Consider the following 15,444-nt stretch of genomic DNA (forward strand, 5'->3'; position numbering starts at 1 on the left):
TGGTCTTTACTCTAATAGAGCATTCTGGAGCATGTGTATCAAGTATTGATAAGAATGTAGTATTAAAGAATAGTACTGCTTCCTCCAGGGGAAGTGATTTTAAGCAATCCCATTTACATGCTCTCAGTTCAGCTTTGAAAAGGTCTATGTTAAAATGCTTGACAGATCGAATTAGTCTTGTATTTGGGAGGTTAACATATTCTGATTTTTGTCTAGTAATGTAGGTTAGGCAGTGGTCGCTGATGTCGTCAGGCATAGTACCTACTTTATATTGTTTGTTAGCTTTATTTGTGAGTATCCAGTCTAATATACTCTTTATCTTACTGGGCTTATTGACTCTTGTAGTTGAGGTAATAGTTTGTGAGAAACCATGAAGGTTAATATGAGAGGAGGGATTGTCAGCATTAATAGTGTTCCAGTCTATGTTAACGTCGCCAAGAATTATAGTTTCTTGGGGGTAGGTGGTAGAAACCCAACTTAGAAAGTCTTCTAATATTGGAATGTTGTTACCTGGGGGAAGATACAAACAAATAATGTAAATGGATTTTTTGGTATTAAGTTGGAGTTTAATAATGATGGCTTCTGTTTTACTGTTTTGATTTGGGCATGCTGGTTGAGTAGAGATGTTAAGTTGATTTTTGAAGAGTATTGCTACTCCACCACCCTTGCGTTTTAAGCGGTCATGCCTTATTATGTTATAACCTTGAGGTATAATCTCTGAGTCTTTTGTGCCTGGGTTTAGCCAGGTTTCAGAGAGGCAAAGAATGTCAAATGAGTGGATATCTAAGAGGGCATGGATGAAGGGTATTTTCTTGTTTATGCTTTGGATGTTAAGGTATCCTAAGGAAGTTATTATTGAGGTTAGGTGAGCAGTTTTGGGGTGGTGGTGAGATAGGGCCAGGATTGGGGTGGATGTCTCCATCTTGTAGGGTAGGATTAGCTAGTTTGGTTAAGTAGTTCCTATTTTGAATTATTAGGGTTTTTGTTTTTTTGCTAGATAGTAGGGGGTAGGTAAGGTGATGTTGCCTGTGGAATTTAGATAGAAGATAGGTAGGGGCGGAATTAACATTAGGGTAAGATGTGAAAGTGAGTATAGTAGAAGTGTTTTTGTGAGGAGATAAGATAGTTGTTAAGTGAAATTTCAAAAGATGTGAGATGGTATGTTGAGAGAAGGGTTGTCAAGATTAAGACTGAGAGTAAAGGCATAGTTAGTATGTAGGGAGACATAATTTAGTAATTTGAGAAGTGAGGAAGCAGAGAGGAAAGTACAAAGGGGAGAGAAATGAGTATGGTAATAGAGGGGGTAGTAAATTTATTTAAAGCAGTTGGTAAATAGGAATGGATTCAATAGGGAAGTAGAGAAGGAATGGTGGAGAGGAAAGGGGATGTGTAAAGAGAGAAGTATAAGTAGTGGAGAAAGGTACTAGATGTGGTATGGTTATAGGGCAGAGGAAGAGAAGGGGGGAGTGGAAGGGGTGTGTTAAGGGTAAGTAACAAATTGGTGGGAAGGAGAGTAATAGGGCAAGGAGGGATAGGGGTGTGGCTATAGAGCTATTAGATTAGGACCCCTGGGGGTGGGTGGGAATTGGGGGTAGGATGGGGAGCGGAGTGAGCGGAGGAAGAGCAAAGAAGAGGTTGAGTGGAAAACAATCAGTAAGATGCTGATAGTAAACGTAAGTAATCCTAGGACATAGAGGAAGTCTAGGAGAGTAAGGACTAAGTGGGGCAAGGCTGAGAATATCAGAGAAAGGAACAGGGTGGAAACAACAGAAAAAGGCTAGCAGATAGTGGAAAATATAGGAATTAGAAAGTGGAATAAAAAGTTGGCAAGGATAAGCAAGTTTAGAAGTAGGGAGCCACCTAGTGGACTCAGCAGGTAATTGTTACCAGGACTACTGACAGGGCTAGAAGAGGTGGAGAGAGTCAGGTAATTAGAGTTACTAAAAGTAGCTGGTGGTCGAGGGGAAGGGAGAAGCTAAGGCCGGCTGCTGGCAGAACTTGCTTAGAGATTGACAATAGCTGAGGGTTAGAAAAGCTTACACAATGCAGAGACAGCTGGAAGAGCTGAAGGACATACTTTTGAACTGTAGGCACTGGGTGATCCCATGTGATATAGACTTCATAATTTTCTATGATGCTTTGTGGCTCATGTTTCCAGTGTTTTTCAGCCAAGCTAAGGCCGGCTGCTGGCAGAACTTGCTTAGAGATTGACAATAGCTGAGGGTTAGAAAAGCTTACACAATGCAGAGACAGCTGGAAGAGCTGAAGGACATACTTTTGAACTGTAGGCACTGGGTGATCCCATGTGATATAGACTTCATAATTTTCTATGATGCTTTGTGGCTCATGTTTCCAGTGTTTTTCAGCCAGTTCAATACCATAATGTTTGCACAATCCCCAGTGCAATAGTCTTGCCACATTATTATGCCTTTTAGTATACAGTCTATCTGGCATTAGTATGTCACAACCAGCAATGAGGTGTGCAACTCTTTCCAATTATGTTTTACAAGCCCTACAGTTGTCTGTTTCTCCCACATGTTCAATGGACTTTGTAAACCGTGTACGGAGCCCACTATCTTGTGCCACCAATATTAACCTTTCAGCTCTTGACTTGAATTTGTCTCTCCTTAACTATTCCTGTGTTTGTTCCTGATCAACTTGAGGTTCTTCCAGAAGTTTTCTATACTTGCAACTATATTTATGCATTTTCAGCATTTCTTGCCTTCTCATCTGGTCTTTCACCTTATATTTTTTCTTTTGTTTTTTGGCACATTCACTTGCTGCTTAATTTTTATCTACTTCTGGTTTGATTTCCATTCCTGCTCGACGCTTATATGCTTCAGGTAGACTAAGCGGAGAAGTCATTTTAGATTTATTCTCCTCATGTTTCAAAACTTTCACTACATCTGGGTCTTGCAAGGTCAGCAGATATGTGTGCAGTCCCCTGATTGCAGATCTATACATGTTATCAGTTTCAAGGAGGCCCATCCCTCCTTCGGAACGCATGAATATATAATATTGGAATGCACTGCTTTTAATAAATCATTTGGTGAGCATGAAGCATCCTTCTTGTTTTCCTGTCTAATCTATCCAACATGTTTTGGGGTCACTCAATCACTCCAAAACTGTATGTTAGGACAGAAAGAGCAAATTGGTTTATAGCTTGAATTTTGTTCCTAGATGTCAACGCTGTTTCCAATATTAATTTAAGTCTTCTAAAGTATTCCTTACTAAGTTTTGTTTGCATTTGTTCATGTTTTATTGTTGATCCTTCATCAGTTCCCAGATATGTATCCCTCTTGCTCAAGTTATTTTATATCACATTCTTATCCCAAACTGAAGTTTTCTTGATGTTGCAGTTTTCCTGCTTTAAAGGTTGCTTTTGTACATTTATCAAGACTAAATGACGGGCGGCCACGGTGGTGCAGTGGTTAGCATTGCTGCCTCACAGCAAGAGGTTCTCCGGTTCGATCCTCGGCTGGGGTGCCTTCTGTGCGGAGTCTGCATGTCCTCCCTGTGGTCGCGTGGGTTTCCTCCAGGTGCTCCGGTTTCCTCCCACATCCCAAAAGACATGCTGCAGGTGGATTGGACACTCTAAATTGGCCTTAGGTGTGCGTGTGAGTGTGCCTTCTGTGGAAGGTTGGGCGCCGGGCTGGCAACTCGACACCGTAAAACTCCACTGCCATTCAATGTGCGGACAAGGTGATCCGCTGTGGCGACCCCTAACCGGGAAAAAGCCGAAAGAAGAAGAAGAATCAAGACTAAATGACATTCATATATCATCTGGAAAAGTTTTGACAACTTGCAGTTGTGCTTTTAGTTCCTCATTTGATGAGATATACAGTTTTAAATCATTGACAACGAGAAGATGAGAAGTCTTTACATGCTGGTGTTTTCTAGGAGCCAAATTGTAACCATGGTCTAAGCTGTTAAATAGACAGCTTAATGGGTTAAGGGCAAGGCAGAATAACAATGGCGAAAGAGTCACCTTGGAATATCCCCCTTTGAATTTTTATCCTGGAATAATAATTTGTCCTTTATCATGGCTTAATTGCAAAGTGGTCTGCCACTGTTTCATGGTCTCTGTAATGTAGTCGATCAGTGTAGGGTGTATCTTATACATTTTTAAGCACTCTTTTAGCCATGAATGTGGGATACTATCAAATGATTTTTTATAGTCAATCTATGCTATACTTAGATTCTTCTCCTTTTTACAGTTCTCTACTATGACTTTATTTAACAACAAATGATCTTTTGTTCCATATGACTTCCTTTTATTGGCCTTTTGTTCTACTGCCATAATTGAGTTTTCTTCTAAATGACTATAAACTCTGTCGGCATCAATTCCAGTGTATAGTTTATACATCATATGAATAATGTTATGATAAGAAAACAAGAGGATATACTGTCAGCAGGATCTTGCAGAAACATGTAGCGTTCTTTCTGGTCAGTTAGCTAAAATAACATAATAATTGTTTTCATTTATACTGTGAAATTTTACTATAAAATAAGAGCTCTCCCTTAGGTTGAGGAGACACAGATTTATTTTATTTGATCTCTGATGATTGTGTTCTTAAATAAATAGCTTTCTTGTTTGGCTGGTTTGCATTTAGTGTCTTTCCTTAACAGTTCCTCCTATTGAAGGCAGAGCCGGCTTCCTTTGTGGCTCCATTCTTTTCAGATTCCTACACTGTGACCTCTATTCCCTACTCAATATGACACTGATCACATTCAACCAAAGCTACACCTTTGAGAGTCAAGCCTACAATGGCCCTTCTTAACTAACCACACTACAAAATTTAATTCCACAGACCACAACATCTCTATTTTTGCCCACAAATTCAGGCAATGACAACCTCTCCTACTGATGAATCCCACAAATTAAAGACATTTCATACCTTAATCAAATGTTATCTCTTTAAAGGTTGTGGATTTGCCATAATGGTTAATGGGTTTTCTTGCAGACACAAGGTCCAAAGTTTGATTCTTACCTTTGGAAAGCATGGCTAGACGTAACAAGCCCAGTCAAGTCATTAGCCTAATAATTACCTATGAAGCTAAAACAATTTAAAAACAAATGTCAAAATACTTGCCAAGCTCTCTGTCCTATTAATCCTGCATTGCCAATTCATTATTTTTTATTTCTGGTATATCGTTCTCCTTGTTCTCTTCTCAATTCTTTCTTCCTCCCACTTGCTTTCCATATTCCACTTCCAGTCTTATTATCCACCACCATTTCATCCACACTGCTGTTTACTACATATTCTCCTCTCGTCTGTTAATTTACTTGTACTGTCTTTTAGCTCACTTGTTTTCAAACATCTACTTACCCACCAGTCCACATTTTCATTACCCCTTCACTGCTGCTATCATTCTTATCTTAACTGCATATCAGATTTTACAAGCTTGTGCTCTTGGCATAAGCCTGTAGTTCAATTTCCCTGATAGAGTCTTGAGTAACAAGCTCACTGCACTGGTGGAAGGTGGGCAGTGTTTCCTGATGATGTTAACACCTCGTAGGTGGGGATTTAGCACAAAAATACATTGCATGTCCCACATGCAGGGTGTTGCTGGGCATGTGCAAGATGGGCAGGGAATTAGAAAAAAAAAAACAGTCTGCAGCAGCAGCAGTGTGACACTGTCGCAGGTTCCTCCATCTTCTCACCAGCATCACATTGCCCCAGGTTCCTCTGTCTCCCCAGACATGGGTTTGGATTAGGCCAGGGGAGACTATGGCAACTGATATAGACTCAGTGAATGAGGAGAAGACTAGGGGCAGCTGATGGCCAGCTGTGCTGACCCAAAACAAGTAAAAAAAGTCTTTATGATCAAACTCAAAACTTTTAATTTGGAAGCTTATATACATGTACCAGATAAATAGGCAGTCCCATCATTTCACAGAAATGAAGCAACATAATGCCGATCATCTAGAGACAAAACGTTTGTCCATTAGTGGCACAATGACTCATATCTAAAGACAGATTTGAGTCTATCCTCATTGTCATCTTTACTACCTTTCAGAAATGACAGATTCTGCAGTCCAGACCTAAAAAATGTGCCCAGCCCAACTGGACAGCTGCTACTGATGCAGTGTCATGGAGGCTGATAATATTCAGTTGATATAGGATTGTCTTCTAGTTCATTGGTTCTGGGTGGGAAATGTATTGGGACAGAAATATAGGTAATGAGGATGTGTCTTCCACCACTGGAAAAAAATCTTTCTCGATTTTGGGGGTTCCATCAGAAAATTCTACATTAGCAGGCATAGTTCTAATATGGATGATACAAGTGGTCCAAACACTGGTGGCTATCACTTTTAGGTTTTGGAAGTATTTTACCCAAGCTGTCTACAAATACATATTTACCTGTACTAAATCTCTGTAAAGTACAAACATCAAAACAAAGGAGCACCAGGTTAGACAGTTTATATATATTTTTTTCTGCATTATTGAGATAACTAAGTTTCTTCCTTTACAGGCTAGGGGTAGGTAGGTCAAAAATTCTCTGTATTTGAAATAGTTAAGGCAAGATTTTTAAGATTTTGCATAAGGCACCCTTTGCTAGAGAAATTGCTCTTAATGCCTGGATGTTAATTTTTATTTATTATTATTTTATTTATTATTTTTATTTGATATTTGTTTACTAGAATGGTTTGACTGGGTTGCTGCCTATTTTCAGAGGAGGTCTGGAGAGAAAAGCTCCAGATAATAGACAACATTTTTACAGAAAATATGATCTCATAAAAACTCACTGGTTTCTAAGGGTCTATATTATAAAGTTGAATAGCCAAAATGTCGACTTACCTTTGATCGACACCTAAATGTCGAAGCTGCACTTTATCGAATGGCCAAATCTTCGATTTCTTTCCAAAGGAAAGAAATCGGTTGGCCGTTCTGTTACATCTGCCCTTTTCCCGACTGTAGTGCAATCTCGGAGTTAGTATATTTAGTTAGGGGGGTGTGGGGGCCAAAGCCCCCAATTTAATAGTGTTTATTTTAATGTGGTGCCCATTGTTGGCCTACCAATTTCTTTCTGTTGGAAAAAAATCGATGATTTAGTCTTTTAGGGGTAAATCATGAGTTGAGAATTTGCAGCCATTTTTTGGTAACAGTAAAAGATTCTTGAGTGATTTATTGAAAATGTGCCCAGTCATTACATGAACATATAAGTGCTGAGTCATTGGTGAACTGTATGAAACAGGCATATTGTGTACATATATGGAGTGAGTTGGTAAGAATATTAAAGAGTAGAGGACCAAGGATAAATTCTTGTGGGGCATCAGTATTGATGGAGAGGTAGGGAGAGAATGTGGACCACCATTTCACTGATTTGTGTCTTTCACTGAGGTAGCTCTTACAGATTCACAGGTGTTTACTAGGCTAATAACCACAAGGGCCTTTGTAAGCCTAGCCATGCATCCCAAATCTCTGAGAAGTTCTGATACCCTTGATAAGTGTAAGCAGGGACCTGGTAGATGAGCCATTTACAGGTTGCCTGTGTCCATTAGAGACATAGGTGCCAAACCAGGGATGAATTTCCAGTTCCCCATCCGATTGTTTAAGTTGCAGTTGAATTGGGTTAGGGAGAAACTCTGCTTCACATGGAGGGGAGCCTGTTTCATAGATGGGATACATACCTGCTCTTCAGCAGGTCCCATTTATATCACAGACAAGGTTTAAGTCTTTAGAATGGGTAATTCTGGTACTGTGTGTTCTGTGGATATGCAGGCAGGAGGTCCATCAGAGTGGGGTGTGACAATGCCCTGTATGCAAAGCATATATTACCCTTCAAAAGCTTGTAGGAGACAGAATACAGGGATAAGGCCTTAAGTGGTCTGTACAGGACATTTTGCTTATGCCCTATATTCATTTAGTGAGGAACCTCTGTGGATGCTCTATTTGTTTGATATACCTGGCTAGGTACATACCAAAGGGGGCATTGTACTCAGTGATAGGTCTGATGAATGCTGAATACAGTGGAACATTGACTTCCTTGGACTTACAAGTTTATAACTTGTGCAACACATAATGATTTCCGCACTACTGTAGACACGTGATGGTCAAAAGATAGATTATTATCTATGTGTGTCCCGATGTCCCTGACTATTGGGTCAACTCTAAGGAGTGTATTGTCAATATGATAGTTACCAGGGATGGATGACTTCCCAAAGGATACTATTATGTATTTCTTGGAATTTAGTTTTAGTCCATAGCTCTGACACCAGTTATCCCCTCCTGGAGATCATTTGTGTCAGTGTGGGATTCAATGACCGCTCCTAATTTGCAATCATCTGAAAATGTAGTCAGCCAGAGACCACTAACATTGGGCTTAACTTCTAGTAAGTAAATGCCCAAAAGGAGTTGTCCGAGGACTGATCCCTGATGGACTCCACTTGTGATTGACTTCTTTGTAGAGTTGGATTCCCCAATTCTAACTTCCTGGGTCCTGTCTGAGAGCCAGTTGACTATCCACCAGGTGAGATATGAGTTTGTACATAACCTCTTGAGTTTTTCAACAATGCTCAAGTGGGTTATTGTGTCAAATGCCTTGGCTAGGTCAAAGTAGGCATGTGAACTATTTTCCCCTCATCCATTGTTTTGGTTACTGTCTCAAAGAAGTCCAACGGGTTGAGTTGGCATGATCTGCCCTTAACGAAACCAAACTGGGTTGGGTCCAATGTCTGGAGGTTTACTATATCAATTGAAGCATTTTAGAGTATCTGTTGTTAAGCCAAGTGAGGACATCTATGTCAGGAGTTTAGTATGACAGACTGTATTAAGGGCCTTTAACAGGTCAAAAAATAGAGTGGAAATTAATTTGCCACTATCCATAGCTCTGTTGACTGTGTCAGTGAATGCTAAGAGAGCTATAGTGATACTGTAGAAAGATAAAAAATGTTAGGTAGGAGTTAGAAGCTATTCCTGAGTGAGATAATGTAGAAGTTGCTTGTGGATCTACTTTTCTAATATTTTTGAACGAGGGGATAGTTTGCTATTGGTCTGAAATTTGTGGTGCCTTTTAAATGTCCACCTTTAAGGCTGGGTAATATATGATTTTTTTCCCAAATTCTGGGGACATAAGATTCCTTAATGGATCTATTTGCAAAAGTAGACACAGGATAGGCTACACTACTTCCTGCCATTTTATGAAATTTGGTAGGTAAGTTATTTGCAGAGGTAGAGCAGATTTTTAGTTTGCTTAAGAGATGTTTTATAGAGGCTGTAGGCACCAGTTGTAAGGTGAACAAAGGTATAGATTGTGGCTTTTGTATATAATGTGGATTGCTAAGACTGAAATATTTTGTATTAGAGGTTATACTGTCTATGAAGTAGGTCTGAAGTGTATAGTAGTGTCTAGTGATGTACTATTGGGAATGGGTTGGGGCTGTATTGTTGCCTAGGTTGCAATATTTCTTTAATAGTTGACCAGACCTTCTTTGCATCAGTTTTGCTACTAGTCTGGAATTTATTATAATATGTTTGCTTGTAAGAGATTATTTGGTTCTTTTTTTCAGATTGTTAATGTTTTTATAATTTTGGAGGTTTTATGGAGTTTTATTTGCCTGCCAGTTTTTCCAGGCTTTATCTCTAATCTGCACAGGTTTTCTTGTAGTACTGATTAACTAGGGTACATCATTTATTTTAATTCTGTTATTTTAATAGGGTGATCATTTATTTAGGATATCAAAAAAGATTGAGTTAAATTTTGTTACTGCATCATCTAAGCGGAGCGTGTTTAGTATATTCCAGTTGATTGAGAAGAGTTTGACATTGAATGCATGTAGGTTGACGTTAGATATGTTATGAATAGTTTTAAAGTTGCTGCTTTAGGAAGTTTTGTATGTATTATCTGATAAAGTAAAGAATATGATCATTGGAGGAATTTGGTAGAGTATCTGAGGAGATAAATTGAGTAGGATCCAAAACTAAGATCCAGTCCAGTAGAGAACTTAAGTTTCTGCTATAGTATGTTGGACTTTGTATGACTTATTTAAAGCCAAACAAATTTATACTGGATTTGAGGGAAGTGGATGTGAAATCAAGCCAATTTATGCTAACATCCCATAATATTATTGTTTCTTGTGGGATGGAAGATGAGATGGTGTACAGAATTTCTTCTAGTGCACTAATGTCTCCTGGGAAAACTTACAAAGCAGTAATACATATTTGCTAATATTTGTTAAGCTTCAGGAAAGTATTAAAGAGTTCTGCTTTATTACATTGTGGCATGGGAGTATTGTGTGGGGTTAAATTATAGTGCTTGGGGTATATTATTGCAATACCACCACCTTTTCTTTTGGAGCAATCACTGCAAATTATATGAGAGCCAGGTTGTGGCACATTATTATTGCTAATGTTTGGTTTTAACCAAGTTTTGGTTATAGGTGGGATATCAGAATTTTGAAAGGCAGTTCATGTGGAGTTCTGTGATTTTATTTCTTATTCTACTAGAATTAATGGTAATGAGAGTCAGTGGGCTAGTATGGGATGGATATAGTGGGGTTTAACTGATGTGATTTGTAGTACTGTTTTTTATCTGGATGGTGGCTATTTGGACCAGAGTTAGCATGAATTTCACCATAATCTAGAATTGATTTCAGAAAAGGTAGCATTTCTGGATACTTTTTTGAAAATATTTTACAGAAAGATGTTATTTGTAGCTGACATGAGGGAAGTTTAGTGGCTTAAACTTGGAATAAATGTATGGAGCATGGTAGAGGCTAGGTACTATAGTGGAGACATTTGGAGGTAGAGTTAGATTGGCATGTGGAAATTTAGTTAGTGAGACAATATTTGTAATTTTGTGACTGTAGTAACAGGTGAGGTAGGTGAAACATAGTAGTACTCGGAAAGTTAGACTGGGCAGAAATATGTTGAGATAGTAAAGTCTTGCCAATAATGGCTAGAGGTAAAGGGAAAAAAAGGAAGTGAAATATTGAATTAGACAATATAGTATTAAATGAGGGCAATTTAGGAGGAAAAGAGAGCTTTGGCAAGTGACATATTAAGAAAAGAAGTACAGTCTTTAGGGAGAAGGTATAAATATAGTTAGGTATACAGCTTGTAGGATAACCTTATATAGTAGGGAACTGGTGAAATGAAGATAATGTGAGCTGGGTGAGTAATGGTAATTGGCCATTATGATTGATTTGGAAATTGAGGTGGGATTTAAGTTACTATAAATATAGATAAGGAGGGAGTGGGTGGGAATTGTGGGTATGGTAGGGGTACAGAGTGAAGCCTGAGTGTAGCAAGGGTGGCTGCTATGTTTTTTCCAAAGAAAAAACTATCAGTGGAGTATCAATTTTGGCAAGATACATTAGTGACAAAAACATTTATATTTTAATGCTGACAGTTTATTAGGGAATGTTTTTTAAAGTGTGTGTAGTGGAGATTAGCATATTATATTCCTATATAAAGGGGGAGCAATTGACTGAATAATAATTAAACATTTCCATAATGATAAGTGATGACTATGTTAATGAATTACTGATTAAATAAAAAAAACATTAATTGACAGTAGGATTATGAATTATTACATAATTAACAGAAGTAACTGGTGAGCTGAGCTACAGAATTTATTGGGAAGGCTTAATAACGGTTTTGTTTTCTAGCAATTGGTGTACTGCTTGTTACTTAGTTTGCAACACAGTCTCTTAGCAGTAAATTATTTCTCCATTCTGGAGGTCTAGGATTAAAGAAATTTGGTGGGGTGGGATGGGGCAGGATCCCACCAATAGTGTGCACACTACAAGCAAATAATATATAATTGCAAAAGGGATACAGAGATTCTTATGTGTAAAATTTGTTTGCCAATTACTGCATAATTTAAGATGTGAGTTAATCTTGGGAGTGGGTCTTTCCTTGAGAAAATACAGTTGTACTACCTGTGTAGCCTCCTTCAAATTCCAATTAATAGGGAGATGAGGCATCCTATGTCGTTTCAAATGAGGATTTCTGCTGCAAAAGAAATAGGGGAGAATTAAGTTTTTGAGTTCCCTCCTACAGATGATACTTTGTTTCTATGCAATTCTCAGTTATATAGGATGTCTGTGTATGCTATGCATGTTTGATTGCGTGTATGGTAATGATAATAGACTACTGTTTAAAAAGATACTAGATATACTGTTGATGCATTTCTAATTCTTTGCATAATATTGCTGTGAACGTATGTTTGCCACAGTATGAAAACCATACTATTGTTCTTGTTTTTGGTTATGATACAATGATATAATGATACTAGTTATTAATAATATACCAAACAGGAAAGAACAGTTATCACTCTCTACATATATTAAGCTTTTAGCTACTATCAATATACTGCTCTCCCATATATGTGTTTTCTTTCCAGTCACAGCACTTTCTGTATATTCTATGTGTATACTCATGTCTGCTTCTGTAAAAATTAATGCCTATAACATGGACTTTTTGTTAGTAAAACATGTTTAACTAAAGCTTTTTTCCCATGGTTTCTACTGCTAATGGGTTAAGCCCAGTTGGAGTTCACAGCTAACAAAACTAAATAAACTACCAGACAGATAAGGAGATTTACTTTTAAAAGTCTAACCCAAGTAAAGATATACTTAAAGCTTAATTAGCAGCTTCTTGAAGTCAAGGGTAAAAGGATTGATTCCTTCTTCTTCCACAAGTCTGTTGTGTGACTCTGAACAAGTCATGACCATACAGTGCTTCCCGTCTCTTCTGAAAAGGGACACTTGTTCTTGGGGCTCACCTTGCTAACAAATGCATAAAACAGATGTACAACTTCATGTCTGATTGTAATGATTCTGTACGACTTAGATGAGTTAAGTTGTTGTTGTGTCTTTCGGCTTTTCCCGGTTAGGGGTCACCACAGCGGAACTCCGGTCCGCTAATTATTGGTAGTTGATTTTTATGTGCCGAGTTACCAGCTCTGACGCACAACCTTCAACGAAGGTACGCCCATTCACGCATGTCTCCATGCAGAAGATGCTCTAGCTGAGAATCGAACTGGACAGCGTCTTACTGTGAGGCGATGAGTTGTGATATCTCATAATCAAAAGGTAGCATAAATGTTACTAAGACTACTTTGCAAGCTTGTAGGTGAGGTAGCAAAAGCCAAAAACAAGCTCTTACACAACATGGCACTGGTTAGCAATTATTTCAATTTAAACTGACCTCTAAGTTTAGTTCCTTGGGCCACACACTTTGTATGCTGTACTTTGTAGCTAACTTGCAATATTTCACTGAAAATCAGAACACAGTAATTAGTTGATTTATACTCCAGTTATTAACTATATCAGTTATATTTTAAGCATGTAATAGCCCAGCTGTAGTACTGCTGTGTTTTGTATTTACTGAACAAGTTTTTTTAATGCATTTATCATTATAATAGAAGTTGACATAAGTGGTTCAGTTCTTCAAGGGAGAAATCTCTTTTACAGCTCCTACAGCTCTGCTGCACCTGTCATGGAATCACCGCAGGAGTTCATCTCACCTGCAACAAGACAGACCCAAAGTATTTATCCATAACATCTCTCTTTCTTTTCAAGGTTCATCTCATCTGTAGGAGGGAAGCTCAGTTTTCCATTTTTCTAGGTCATACTTTCCTTTTTGTGCAGGATTGCTTTCAGCAGCACTTTTCTTACATGTGGGCAATTCAGTACGATTTACGATAAAAAATTCCTTATAAAACTGACACAGACTTTAGACAGAATTTAGACATGCTTTGGAACACACAGTTAGAATATTTCTGGCATATTGTGATCACATCCTGAACTCACAATTAAAACTTTCTGTTTTCATTTTCTTTACTAAGCTGTTCAAAGTGAAAGAATCCTATGCACCTTAGCCCAATGCCTTTGTATTTTCATGTTCAGTGTTAATAGCTTTTGTGGTTCAGCTACCATTATGGTATTCTGTGTGTTGAGAGTTTGCACAAAGTAATGGTGTCATGCAGAAATTATTTCCCAGCTTCAGTGAAGACTACATACTGGTGATTTGCACACACACACACACACACACACACACACACACACACACACACACACACACACACACACACACACACACACACACACACATCATGTTTGCAGCTATCAGTAACTACTCCACTCTATAAATTACTTCATACTGTAATTTGAAGACAAAGTGTCAGATTCATTAACAGTTACACAAAGTGTATCAATCATGTCGGTGGCACACAGTGCTGTCAACACAATAACCCACTGCTTGTTATTCATTACACAGTTCTGCACTGTGTAGAGCTGTCAAACCACAGGAAATGGCAAAATATGTTAATGAAAGCATAATGAGCTGAAGTACCTGCTAATTAACCAATTCAACATGACGGAGTTATTCAGGAAGCTATAAAGCAATTGTATATATTTGGTGCAGGCTTTTGCCATGTACACCAAAACTCTTTGTAATTCAGGTATGATTGCACTTAGGGTTGCTGTTGCTTTTGCTGTACTGTATGTGCAGAAGGCTTTAAATTAGGGTATTGCTGCTACCAGACCTTGGGCAAGAAGAAGGATGTTTAGACCCTATTTAACTTATGGACTGTATGAAACATAAAATGTTGAGAGATACAGGAGGCACAGGAAAACACTGGGGGAAATATACAACCTCTGCTTCCTCCACTTCAGGCAACAGGAAAATCATGGCGAACTCATCCCAGTAGAAACAAAAGTATGTCTAGCATTACATATACTAGCTACTGGTACTTTTCAGAGACCGACGGGGGATAAATTAGGGGCATCACATGCATCAGTATGCAGAATATTACATCAGTTTTTAAATGCAATGTTACTACATGCATGTGAGTATAACAGGAGAAAGCAAGAACCATGCAAGAATTCTATGCAATAGCACACTTCCACAAAGTGTTGGGGGACATATATTGCACATACATGGAAATAAAAGCCTCACCTGGGGAACGGGGAAGGAGGTACATCAACAGAAAAAATTTCCACTCTATAAGTTGTCATGTTGTCTGTAATGACCAAAATAAAGGCTCATGTAGTGCCAAGCTCCTAAATGGGGGTTAAATTCAAATGATGGAAAATTGCTAAATCGTACTGTGCGGGTTCTGAAGAAGCCGTAGTTGTGCAGGAAGAAAGCGCTTAACTGTTCCTGAATAATAAACAATACATTTTATGTTTTGTTCACCATTGCTGGCTATCGTCTGTCTTTGAACTACTAGTGACAAGCTTCATTTAAGCTTCTAGTGTGGGAGGTGAAGCTTCTTATGGTTACGCGTTGGTGCTTCAGAGCTTTTACCTAATACAGTTGGATGTTCCAGTGCTTTTACACAGTACACTTTGGTAATTTTCCATCATTTGGATTTAACCACTGTTTGGGAGCTTGACGCTAAGTGAACCTTTATTTTGCTTGTAGTTTTATTTGTCTGTATGTTTACATGCTGCTACTTGCTTTTTTCAGGTTGTCTGTAATGCCCACGGGA

This window comes from Protopterus annectens, chromosome 4.part0 (assembly GCF_019279795.1).
Source record: "Protopterus annectens isolate FY-2018-M chromosome 4.part0, PAN1.0, whole genome shotgun sequence".
Taxonomy (NCBI): Eukaryota; Metazoa; Chordata; order Ceratodontiformes; family Protopteridae; genus Protopterus; species Protopterus annectens.